Here is an 11,666-nt window from a genome sequence, read left to right as displayed (position 1 = left end):
AGGGTCAAGCAGAATAGAGACGAAGCGAACAACTACCCATACAAGCTACCATGTTGCTGCTATGCCTGGCGTCGCCCATGCCAATCCTAAATGCCCTTCCATGAGCTTCATTTCCAGTGTTGTTTTTCATTACGAGAATTTCCAGTTCTGCCATCGTTCCCTTGGTTGTCGTCACCTTGACTTAACACAGTCAATCCTTGTCGATGTTACCTTCGTCTCCATACTGTAAGATACGATCACGGGTACCTTAATGTTGTCGCGACTGTTTCCTCTAATATCGTTGCCTGTAACGGTGTCCTGCGTCCTTTCACTAACAAGGTCCATCTTTTCACATTCCGTGCCACGTCCTAAGGCACTACTCATGGTGCGGCCGGTTACACAGTCCGCTCTACAGTCAATCGTCATCGATTTTATCCCGATTGGTCCGTAAGAGTTGACTCCCATGAGTCGCTGGCTGGGGTCAAGGATTCGATTGGAGTCAAATCGCTGTTATTCGTTGCCGGTAACTAGGGTCGTTCAAATGCTGAAGTCGGTAAGGTACTACGTTTACCCTCTTGTCCATCGTTCTTGCAACTTGCAAGTTGACTGAGTAATACACAGTATGTCGCGAGAGTGTTGCAGAAGTGATCGCACTTCGGGATCTAAGACGTCAACACATTGAGTTCCAACCAACAAAGAGAAGTGAGAAGGTTATTGACCAAACATCCAACGCTGCGACATCCAACTCAGGGATGTTCGTACAAGCACCTAACATTCTACACAGTTCGCTAGGCGTTCAGATAGGTGTTCAGGTAATACTTGATAGCATCGAGATTCGAAAGGATTCATAGAGGAGTGAAAAGGTCACATTCAAGTAGGAGACAATCACTACTATGACTCCTATGGACTTGTCACGTTTCGCATTGATCAAATAACAGAGCAGAACCCCTTTTTCACTTGTTAAGCCTCACTGGGACTCACATGCACCCCACATTATTATTATGTGTGCACCCACAATAATACTGTGATTTGCATGCTCATCTCAGTTCCTCCTAACTCATGTCAAATGGTTCCTCAAACTCAGATGTCAAACAAAGAATATCACAAAATGGGGGTCACGATTCTCTAGGGTAACACCACATTATCAATCACTTAACACATGCAAGTAATACATGAACTCGTATTGTTGTGCTAAACGTGCAATCACATGCAATATCATATGTAAGTGTTCACTAGTTATGCTGTGCAATGAGTAAACGAGAGACAAACCTTGCTATCTGAAGCTGAGTGTCATGGTCGCATTCTTGTTTTCAGAACTGTTCGGTTATAGTCTGGTTTTATAAAAACGTTTTAAAACCAAGTTCACTATAACCCGTGGCTCTGATACCAAACTGTCACACCCTCAAAATACCACCTAGGGAGTGTCCCTGATAGGCGTGTGACGTACCAATAACGAGCCAACAATTACATTGAACCCATACAAGTTATAAATAAAATCCCCATTATTAATAAATATATACTCAACAAGTTAAAATGAAAATCAATAAGTTCAGCGGAAGCAAATAGTAAACCAAGTTAAATTGTTTCATAACCAAAGTATAGTCTCATGAAATCAATCACATAATCCTTCCAGTCGACCCATGAACACTCCAGCTACTCCAGACAGCAAGTTCCCCAAATCCAAGATACCTAACGACCTGCGAGCATGTAACAAGTGTATCAGACAAAGCTGGCGAGTCCACAGTTTAAGAAAACGTTTGTTACCAGATGAATGTAAAACAGTTCAATAACCAATGCAAGTAATATTGTTAATATCTCAATTCCGAACAAGACGGCTCCTGAAATACATGACTGCCCTTCCCACGTACTCCTATCTAGTACTGGGCCACGACTGGGTCATTAGTTCACATCCGTCCTATCTAGGAGCGGTGTGAGGGTGCCAAACCTAAGTAGCGCTACCAACTAATACCCGTTACCCTCCAGGTAACATAATAAGGGACTTACAAAGATGATAGGTGAGAATATTAACCAATATACCCGTTTTTACCCAAAAGACTTATCCCTCCACGGGATACCCACTGACTGTCCCCAACCACTGGGACGCATGCTCGAATGTAGTGAACTCACCTTGGTTTGCTCGGCAGATAGTTTACTTGTTAAAACTCTAGTCAATCACATCCTATTATAGTTACCATGTTTTCATTAGGTTTGTATTCAGATATTGGCACGTATACACATATTCAACACGTAGCACAGGTATCACGTATACATGTATTTAGCATATAGCACACAAACGCATATTTTACATCCGTGCACATACAATTCCCAATATACTGTGCGGCTTGTTAGTGAGTGCGCGGTTATAAATCAAGTGTGCGACTCAATAAAATAAAATTGCACAAACTTATAAGTAACATATAAGTGTGCTACTATACTTCTTGCACATTAGTACATTCTATAACTATCCAATCATCAGACTTTTAAATTTGCATACCCATATTTTATGATTCACACAGATAAGACAAAACATTCATATCACCATTCCTAATAAATCCCAAATACCCAGCTCTCATTCATGAACTCATACCCATGTTTGAATATCGTTGGATTTCTCCTATTTCGACAACATTACTATGATTTTTAACGACTTATCGACAGTCATCGTTATAGTATGAAACCACTAATCCGAGATTATCATGGTTGTATCGAACAGGAGTCGGCCCCTTTCGTTACGTACACAGTCACAAATATTAAGCAACAGATTAATACTACTATCACTAGTAGAAGTACGCCATTATTTCTAATGGTTTTCAAGCCATTTAGCAGAAATCCTTAACACTTGGAACTATAAACAAGGAAATCGTTCCTTATTTCAAATTATACAACTGTGCATGACCAGGTTGTACCCTGAGCATGCATGGTTGTACACCTTCAGGAAAAACCCAGCATAAGACATCAACATCAGCATGTATTTTTTTATCACAGTAACATTATCATCATTCACTTAACAAGTTAGGTCATTATTCATACAACACTTAACAACCATCATTATTTTTCACTTACATCATTATTCATACAACACTTAACGGGTTCGTTATTTAGCACACAAGAAGAAAAAGATGGTAACTACTCTAGATCTCACAAACTCGTATGATCATAATCACAGTTCACACATTACATTTCGCACATATTCGCACAAAGTCAGACACAATCAATCAGAATTTAAAACAAATACGATTATACTAACCAATCGATCGCGTGAGAGGGAGAGAGCCGAATCGAGAGAAGGAGGGTTTCGAGTTCCTCCGGCGACGCCATCGTGTCTCCGGCGAGTCGTGTTGTATTGTAGACGTGACCAGAGGTGCTATCAATCATATAAGAGTCGCGGAACGGTTCCTGTCGTGATCCTCCGCGTACCCCGACACATCACTTGTTCCGACAATAAATCCGATAATGGGAGGATATTCATGGCGAGGGTTGTTGTTTAGATGAACTGGGAGAGTGCAAGGTCCAGAACATGATGGTAAAACGATGGGGGGGGTAAAGGGACTGCCGCACGTATACAAGGGATGAGAATAGGGTTTTGTTTTGAGATGATGTTAAGCAACCTATAAGAAATCACATATAAATTCTTCCTGCATGCGTAATACCTACAACTCCAATATGTCCGGCCCACTAGTAACCTTATTCGGCCCACACTAAGCTATTTTTGTGCACCACTAGGCCCAAGCCAATTGGGTATGTGTATGTACTCGGAATAGGCTTGAGTCCATTCACTTGGGCCGACACATAGTGTTACGGTTTGGGGTGGGCTACAGTTGTCATGTGAGCTACGTTCATAGTGTGCAATTTACAAATACATGTAACATTACATAAAATACCATGTAACATAAAATAGGGGTGTGTGGGCTCAGATTGGACTTCAAGTGTTATGAGCCGAGGAAGTCAAGCAATACATGAGGTATTTTCAGTCCATTGTACAAAGTGTGCGATACAGAGATCATGTGCGTCTAGACAATATTATACATACTTAAAACATTTACATAACACATTTATAATTCACAATTGTTCAAATACACTTACCATTCCAAATAGCATGCCGTAAATACATTGAAGCATAAAGCATGAGAAGGGATCAGTGTAAGGGAAAGACTCTACAAAATACAGGTTGTCACATTTCATGTTTATCTTATTCGGGGAAGTAGAAAGCATGCTATATACATGTAATAAAATGGGCAGAAAAGTACGTGCCTCAAACCAATAGGCAATGGAAACTATAAAAAACATAAATTACAAAAAGTAACAAACTTCAAATATTAGATTACCAGATTATACAACTCCAACGACCTGCCAAACAGATAGTGTAGAATTGTATCTCAAAACCGATTATATATAACATATGGAAATCCACACGTCGGTGGAGTTATACTCTCACTCAGAATCAAGTACATAGGTGATTTGATATTCTTAGTCTATAAATCAAGATGTGGAGGGTCAACTACTACCATCCTTTTTCAACCCTACCTTAAAAACCTAGTTATGTGCAACTAAGAACGATTGTTGACTTTAAAAAGTCAAAAAAACAACTAAAACCAAAGAATTACATATAATGCCACCACGTCAAATCTAATATAAGTATCTCCTGTAGCTGATTGTGGCTAAGATCAATCAGTTGCTTAGCTAAAAAGCCAGTAGACGAAACTGATCCATACGATGTCATTGTGTCGCTGCCACTGAATTAAAAATCAAGAGGTAGGTGATAATTATATAGCTTGGCCTCTTAAAGTTACCGTGGGTACATAGTTTGCCTATTCTCCTATCAAACATGACAGTTAAGTGAACCACAAAAATTAGAAAATAATGTGAAGCTGCTAAAATACTTGCCAAAAATATTTCCTCAAAAATTAGAAAATAATATGATGCTGCTAAAATACTTGCAACTATAGAAAACATCAAGGACCAAAGTAGAGACGCCCACCAAGCATCATATTTAAGACTATACATTATCATTTTCCAGCAACAATCATTTGAGTTCACATGAGTAGTTGCAAATCATTAATTATATGGCTCAGAAACTGGTACAAATAGAGTAATACATTAAAATCTCAATTCTAGCCTAAGAATTGAGTGTAAAAAGGCTAGACCTAGAAATATTTCACTAAATGATCCGCTTCCGATTTTGCTCGCTGCGATAACCGAAGAATGAAAAGAGATTACCTGCTTAATCTCGGATCCGATGGTGGTGATTGCCTCAATCGTCCTGTTCCCCAAAAAGAAACGACCTACAAAAACGAAAGCCCCTAAACCAAATATAGGGATGCAACAATAATGGCTTCTGGCAGTGATGGCTAAGATATTACCATCATATATCCCATCTAGCACTTAAAAGATCGACAACGCGGACATGCATTTGAAGGAAAGCCACCAATAATGAATGTCTAAGGGTTGAGAAGGAGAAGTAGGACATGTTCATTTGATCTGCATCACATTCAGTAAAATACATATTAATAAATTAGTTATACAAAATTAGCATTGTTGTATAGCCGCAATTCACGATTGGAGCAAAACTTGTGCTTACACTTGGAAGAGGAAGGGTCTCCAAAAGCTGGGACTGGCTGCCAAGAAAAAGAGCATAGATCTCTCACTAAATAGGTAAAAACAATGTTGAAATAACAATAAAAATCTATAGCAATCAATTCAAATATGTTATTCACATCAATGTTCAAGGTCCTCACTGCCGAAATTTAACTCAAAGCTAAGATTAATTTCTCTTTACCTGAAACAATTGTGCCATCAGACCAGAATTACTGTGCACTTGTTATCGGAAAACAGCTTGGTTCACAACAGCCCATCTTGACTTAGGCTAACTTTATTCCAGTGAGACCCCAACTCTAAAGTCACGTCTGTACATAAAAGTCAAAGTAAAACACACATGGCATATAGAAATTGAAAACTTTCTATATCCTACCAACAATGAAAAGAAGATGAACATCAGAAACCTTTTCAAGTCAGCATAATAAAGTGACGAATCTGAAGTGACAGAAGAAAAATACCAGCAGCCTATATAAGCTTGGAAAAGACGTAATCATAACGTGCCCGGCAGCCAACCAGCAGAACTTACACACAGAGAGCAACAAACATCATAACTGATCATCAAAGGACGAAGAAAACCTAAGAAACACATATAAGATAACTAAATGAATTAACCAACAAATAAATAACTAAATTGTGTCCTACGCATAAAAATCCAGTAATCTTTAGCTAATAAATGCTGAAAAGTTCCTCAACCACCACCCCTGGAAAAGTTCCTCAACCACCACCCCTGGCTCTCAATTCGGCTAAAAATGGAATTAATGTTGAACGGGTAATATAGATTATAGGTCACCCAAAGTCTATCTTTAATGCATACAACGGGTTGTAACTATAAAAACCAATATTTACTAATAAAAATGAAAAAAAAAGTTAAGATGTGATTCTATGGGAAGTTTAAACTTAAAAGATTACTTATGCGTATCTAATAGATCAGCACAAGAGCCCCACAACTTCAGCCATATCCCTACCCAACAACTTATTTGACCCATAATATCTTTTTCTCTGTGTCCTTTCTCTAAACTCTATATTCTCTCTACTTCACTGGGCACCACCAAATACATGGAAGTGCAGGTTAAGAAGAACATTGGTGACTCTTACCTTATTTTTACTATCATTGGTGATGGGGAGAGTGGAGGCGTATTCTTACATGGCTTGGCGGAATGTGCTTCCCGCTAAGAAGGTCAACCAAAAGACTCCCAAGGCTATATATCATGCTTTCAGACGTTACTCTTCCTATAGGATGGAAACAAATTTCTGAAAAGCAAATGACAAAAAAATTACTCACGTCATATCTAAAGTAGAAAATCAGTGATTTTGATTTTAAATGTTAAAATGCATCTTTCTATAATAAAAAATACTAATTGTACCAAAACCAGAACACACTGATTCTCCAAAAAATTGGAAAAAGATAACATGGAATTTGTGCTTTGGCACTAAAACAATAAATTATATGAAATCCCAAAACTAAAGTTAAAAATAACTCACTTCACCTTAAAATCAAAATCAATCCTTCTGACAACAAAAGTCAAAATGCTCATATTCCCTGAAAATAATTAAGAACAATGTTGTAAAATAATAATGTACCTGTCCTCAGATACAGATACACGGGAGGAGTGAAAGCAAGATTCGTGCTATAACTTTTTCCATCCAGGTTATTCTTCATCAAGCCAAAGCACGAAAGTCAAGGATTACCTTCCTGCAAGAATCTAATGTGTGAATATCGGTTTTTAAATTTAATAATGTGAAATATAGAAATAAAAAAGTTAAAGGTTTGACCTCATCAAACAAAATTCTATAGGCATTGAGATCGTGATAAAAAGCACCCCCTTTATTTGTTCAAAATTCAAGAGCTTCGACTAAACGTAACACCACTTGTAACCTCATTGCCCATTTCATTGGTTGTGATTTCTCTGAATCACAAGAACTACATTAATCTTTTAAACTAACAATAAAAAACATTACGCTTTGCAAGAGCGAGTGACTGTGAACAAATTATGGATATGTAGATGTTTTGCTTGTTCCTTTATACTTGTTCCTTTAGTTAAAAAAAACAAAGAATTGCTTACAATGAAAAGATGTTTTGCAAGGGTGTTATTGGGCAAATACTCGGTCACAGGTAGTCGTTCTTTGTTTTCACAACAGTAACCAAGAAGATTTAAAATATTTCAATATTCAAACCCAAATTAAAGAATTGGGAATATTAAAAAATTTGACAAGAATTGCGAATATTTAGAAAATTTCAAGAATCAAAATCAAACTGAAGATTGAATCGAATAATTCCATCCAATTAACCATCACATATTCGAATTACGATTCAGTGTGTTTTCAAAATAAGCGAAAAAAAAAACTCAAAAAAGTACACAAAAATGAATGATCTTGGAGAATTTCCAACAGCCTTTTTGCAATAGAATCATTTTGATTTGTTCAATTCCTCAAAAGGATTCATGTTTGATCAAATTTAACAAACAAGGCATTTAAATTGCACATACTATACATAAAGATTTACATGGCAGATTTCAATTTTCAACAGATAAGAATATTAAAATAGGATCAGGATTTCAAATAGTAACTTTAAAACTACTTTAGGGTTCTAGCAAATTACATTATATAATACATATAAAAACCAAAATAACCATTTAAAGATTTAATCTTTAAAGCATACAGAACAAAACCCACAAAGGAAACACCAAAATTAGCACAAAAGAAAAAAAAAATCTTACCTTTTGTTGCAGAACTTTTCTTGTTTGCTGATTAAGGTGTGAAAAGAAAGGGTTAAACTTCACCACTTTAAGTTTCATCATCATACTTTTATATCAGTCAGTACATATTAACTCCTAATCTCAAATTGCCACCAAAACATTTCCAGGACCAATTACCTAACCTATAACACAAATGAATTAGAAGGTAGGGGGTTGCAAAATAAAATTATGCACTGAAAAATCTGAAACGCGATGTTAGATTTTAGGAAAAATACACTGAAAACCATTAAAAAGCTTGAACAATTCTTGAATGTTGATTTTTAAGAACCCTAAAATATGAACATAGGGATGGTAATAAATCAAGATTAATATACATTAAACATGAATCATCAAAGAAAGTTACATTTAGAAGATCAATAATCAAGAAAAAAGTTACCTGGTTGCTTCCAATCGCGATAGAAGATGACGATATCTAGGGTTTTTTAGACAGAAAAGCAAAAACTATTAAAGGGATGGTTGCTTCTAATAGCGATCAAAGATGCAGATATTCATGAATCTTGAAACTCAATTGTTAAAGGAGATCGTGCATTATCTAGGGTTTTTGATTTGAAAACAAAATGTGAAAGGAAAGGATTTCGTAATTTAGGAAATAGGGATTTGATTGAGAAGAGAAATTAAGAGAAATTTATGATTTCCCAAGATATAAAGCCACGGTTTCAAAGAGAAGGAGGAGCAAGAGAATTGAAATCCCTCCTATTTTCTGAATTATCTTGATTAAGAGCCATGCCATCTCATGCCACCTCATCAAGTGAGGTGGCAAAGTTATTTTGCTTTAGTATAAGAGATAGATAAGGGGAATGTTCATTTGAGAAGAAAATTTAATTGAGAAGAAAAAGAACAAAGGGTAATTTTGTAAAACATTAAATAGTTTTTTCACTAATCTCATTTATTATCATTTTGACTAATTAATTAGTCATAAAAACTAGTATCCTCCACACTAACTTTTTTTGCCTACACACATCAAAAGTTATCTTACATATTTTGAAATTCATCCTACACGTTGAAATTTATCCTACACAACTCGTAATTTATCCTACACAACTCATAACTTATTATACACTTTAAATTATTTTATCTTATTTTTTTGAAAAAAAATATATATTATGAAGATAAGTTACAGAAAATTTAATGTAGTTAGCTATTAAAGAGGAAGACTACAAATTAATAACCTATGTAGATTTACCAATGTACCCTTATAGTAATATTAAATACTTATATTAAATGAAGTAAAATAAAGCATTCTTATTGGTCGAAATTTCTTCTTTTTTCTTCTTAAAAAAAATTTCTTCTCATTTGAACTCTCCACTATGCTATAATACCTCTAATAACCCATCTCCATGAGCTTTAAAGTCTTTCAATGATATCCTGATCTGTAGACCCTCGATTTTGGTGTCCATCTGCAGACATTCGGTAATGGTTCCATATATCTCTATTTGCTGATCAAAGAATATAGACCTGGTGTATATCTTAGCAGCATCTTTTTACAAAGTAGTTTCGCTCCAATCATTAGGCTCAATATATCTTGAAATATGATCATTCTTTCTGTGATTGAAACTTTGGACATCCATTGCACCGTCAAAATGATTCATAAACTCTACAAGAGTGAGTTGTGAATTTGCCACCTGGCAAAGAAAATGATTCTCGCTCTCTGATCTCGAAGTTGTTCGCATGAGACCAGACATGGGCTCATTGTAACACCCTTAATAATTTAACATAATTTAACTAAATATTTCATGAAACTTTATAAAAATCAGAGTTTACAAAAAAACTTTCGAGTTTAATTCCATACACCCTTGTGATGATACCAACCACATCCAAGATATTGCATAACTAGATAAAAGTAACCCCTGCTAGTATACTAATCACTAGTTCGAGGGATTTAAAACATAATCAACAAAAGAAAGTACGACATGTTTAAAGTTTAGACAAAATTAAGTTTAGTGCGGAAACTTCGAGTTATGTGTTCGGTTCTTGACATATACTTGATCGCCATCCGGGAGGACCTCATTCATACCTGAAGTCAAACACTAAAAACATTAGTTTGGACTTAAATAAGTTACATATAAACAATTCCCGACATCAAAAATCAACGAACAAAACATAATTTTTCTGGGTTCCACCGTAACTTACGGTGTCACCGTAAGTTACGGTGAAGCTGGAATGTCTTTGGTTCTGCCGTAACTCAGGAAGATCTCACCGTAATAGTTTGAGCTCCACCGTAAATTACGGTGGAACCGTAATTTACGGTGGGCTCTGCACATTTACCCTTTAGCTATTTTTCCACTTTACATGTTTATAACTTTTTACTCGCTTGTCCGTTTTAGCCGATTCTTTTTACTATGAGTCCGAAATAACATTACGGATTCAACCATGTAAATTTTATATCGCGGAAACCAAGATACCCACAATTGGTTCACAATTTCCTTATTCCCATTATTCGACCCGTTAGTGTGAGTGCATCGCACCTCTTTTCATTCTTAAAATCCCCTTAAACATAATTACCCAATTACCCGGGCTCACCTACTTGGTGTTTTCACGCCAATTCCATGGCTTTGCAAATTCCTCTAGGGCAATTACTTGATTACTCGGAATTCCAACATTCCTTTTCAAACAATCCATTTTCCTTTAACATTATAGTTTGACCCATATCCCGGGTTCTTATGCTTGAATTCGATATCACCAAATCATTAGTATAGCACAATTTATCATTTAACAAGGTAGGAGACTTTCAAGTCTCTACTCTCGTAATTCTTTTTAAAAAAAAAAACATCATTTTGACCCGTTTGGCTAACTAGTGAAAACTATCACTTTGTTGACATACCAAACTGAATTCCAAGTTCTTATTTTGACCCGTTTGATGGTCGGGTGTACTTCGTCACTTAAACGACACATCAAACGCATCCTTTACACTACAACATCAATTACATATCAAACCAAAGAATTTAAGCATAACTTAACGGGACTAAGTCACGTACCTTCAAAGCACACCTTTTCCGCGGGTATCACCTCCCGCGTGTCCACTTGACGTTCCGGATTCCTTGCCTAAAGAGTCCAATTCATAACAAGATTAGAACTCTTTTTCATAAGCTTTAACGCATTCATTCATTAGATATGTAAATCTGCGTTTTTAGCAATCTTTAACATTTTAATCCTCATTTAGGCGTTTTATCAAACACCTTGCGGGTCAGATTTTTACATGATCTAAACCAAGTTCATAACTTGAATTTATCACTCAAATCAACTTCAATTAGACAATATACACATATTTTAACATCAACAATTTCAGAGATTATCTCACAATTTCAGTTTTCACTAGAACAAGAGTCTTAATCCTAG

General features: G+C 36.1%; 1 long non-coding RNA gene across 1 annotated transcript; it reads right to left on the bottom strand.

Annotated features, from left to right (window-relative positions):
- Window positions 1-6,687: 6,687 nt before the first annotated feature.
- LOC110928252 lies at window positions 6,688-8,924 on the bottom strand. The gene is made up of 4 exons (XR_004883302.1): window positions 8,707-8,924; window positions 8,292-8,599; window positions 7,156-7,267; window positions 6,688-6,825 (listed from the first exon to the last, which is right to left on the bottom strand). It is a non-coding gene; the product is annotated as an uncharacterized LOC110928252 (long non-coding RNA).
- Window positions 8,925-11,666: the final 2,742 nt, after the last annotated feature.

This window comes from Helianthus annuus, chromosome 16 (assembly GCF_002127325.2).
Source record: "Helianthus annuus cultivar XRQ/B chromosome 16, HanXRQr2.0-SUNRISE, whole genome shotgun sequence".
Lineage (NCBI taxonomy): Eukaryota > Viridiplantae > Streptophyta > Magnoliopsida > Asterales > Asteraceae > Helianthus > Helianthus annuus.
The sequence above is the reverse complement of the archived record's forward strand: the minus strand, read 5'-3'. Positions and strand labels throughout refer to the sequence as shown.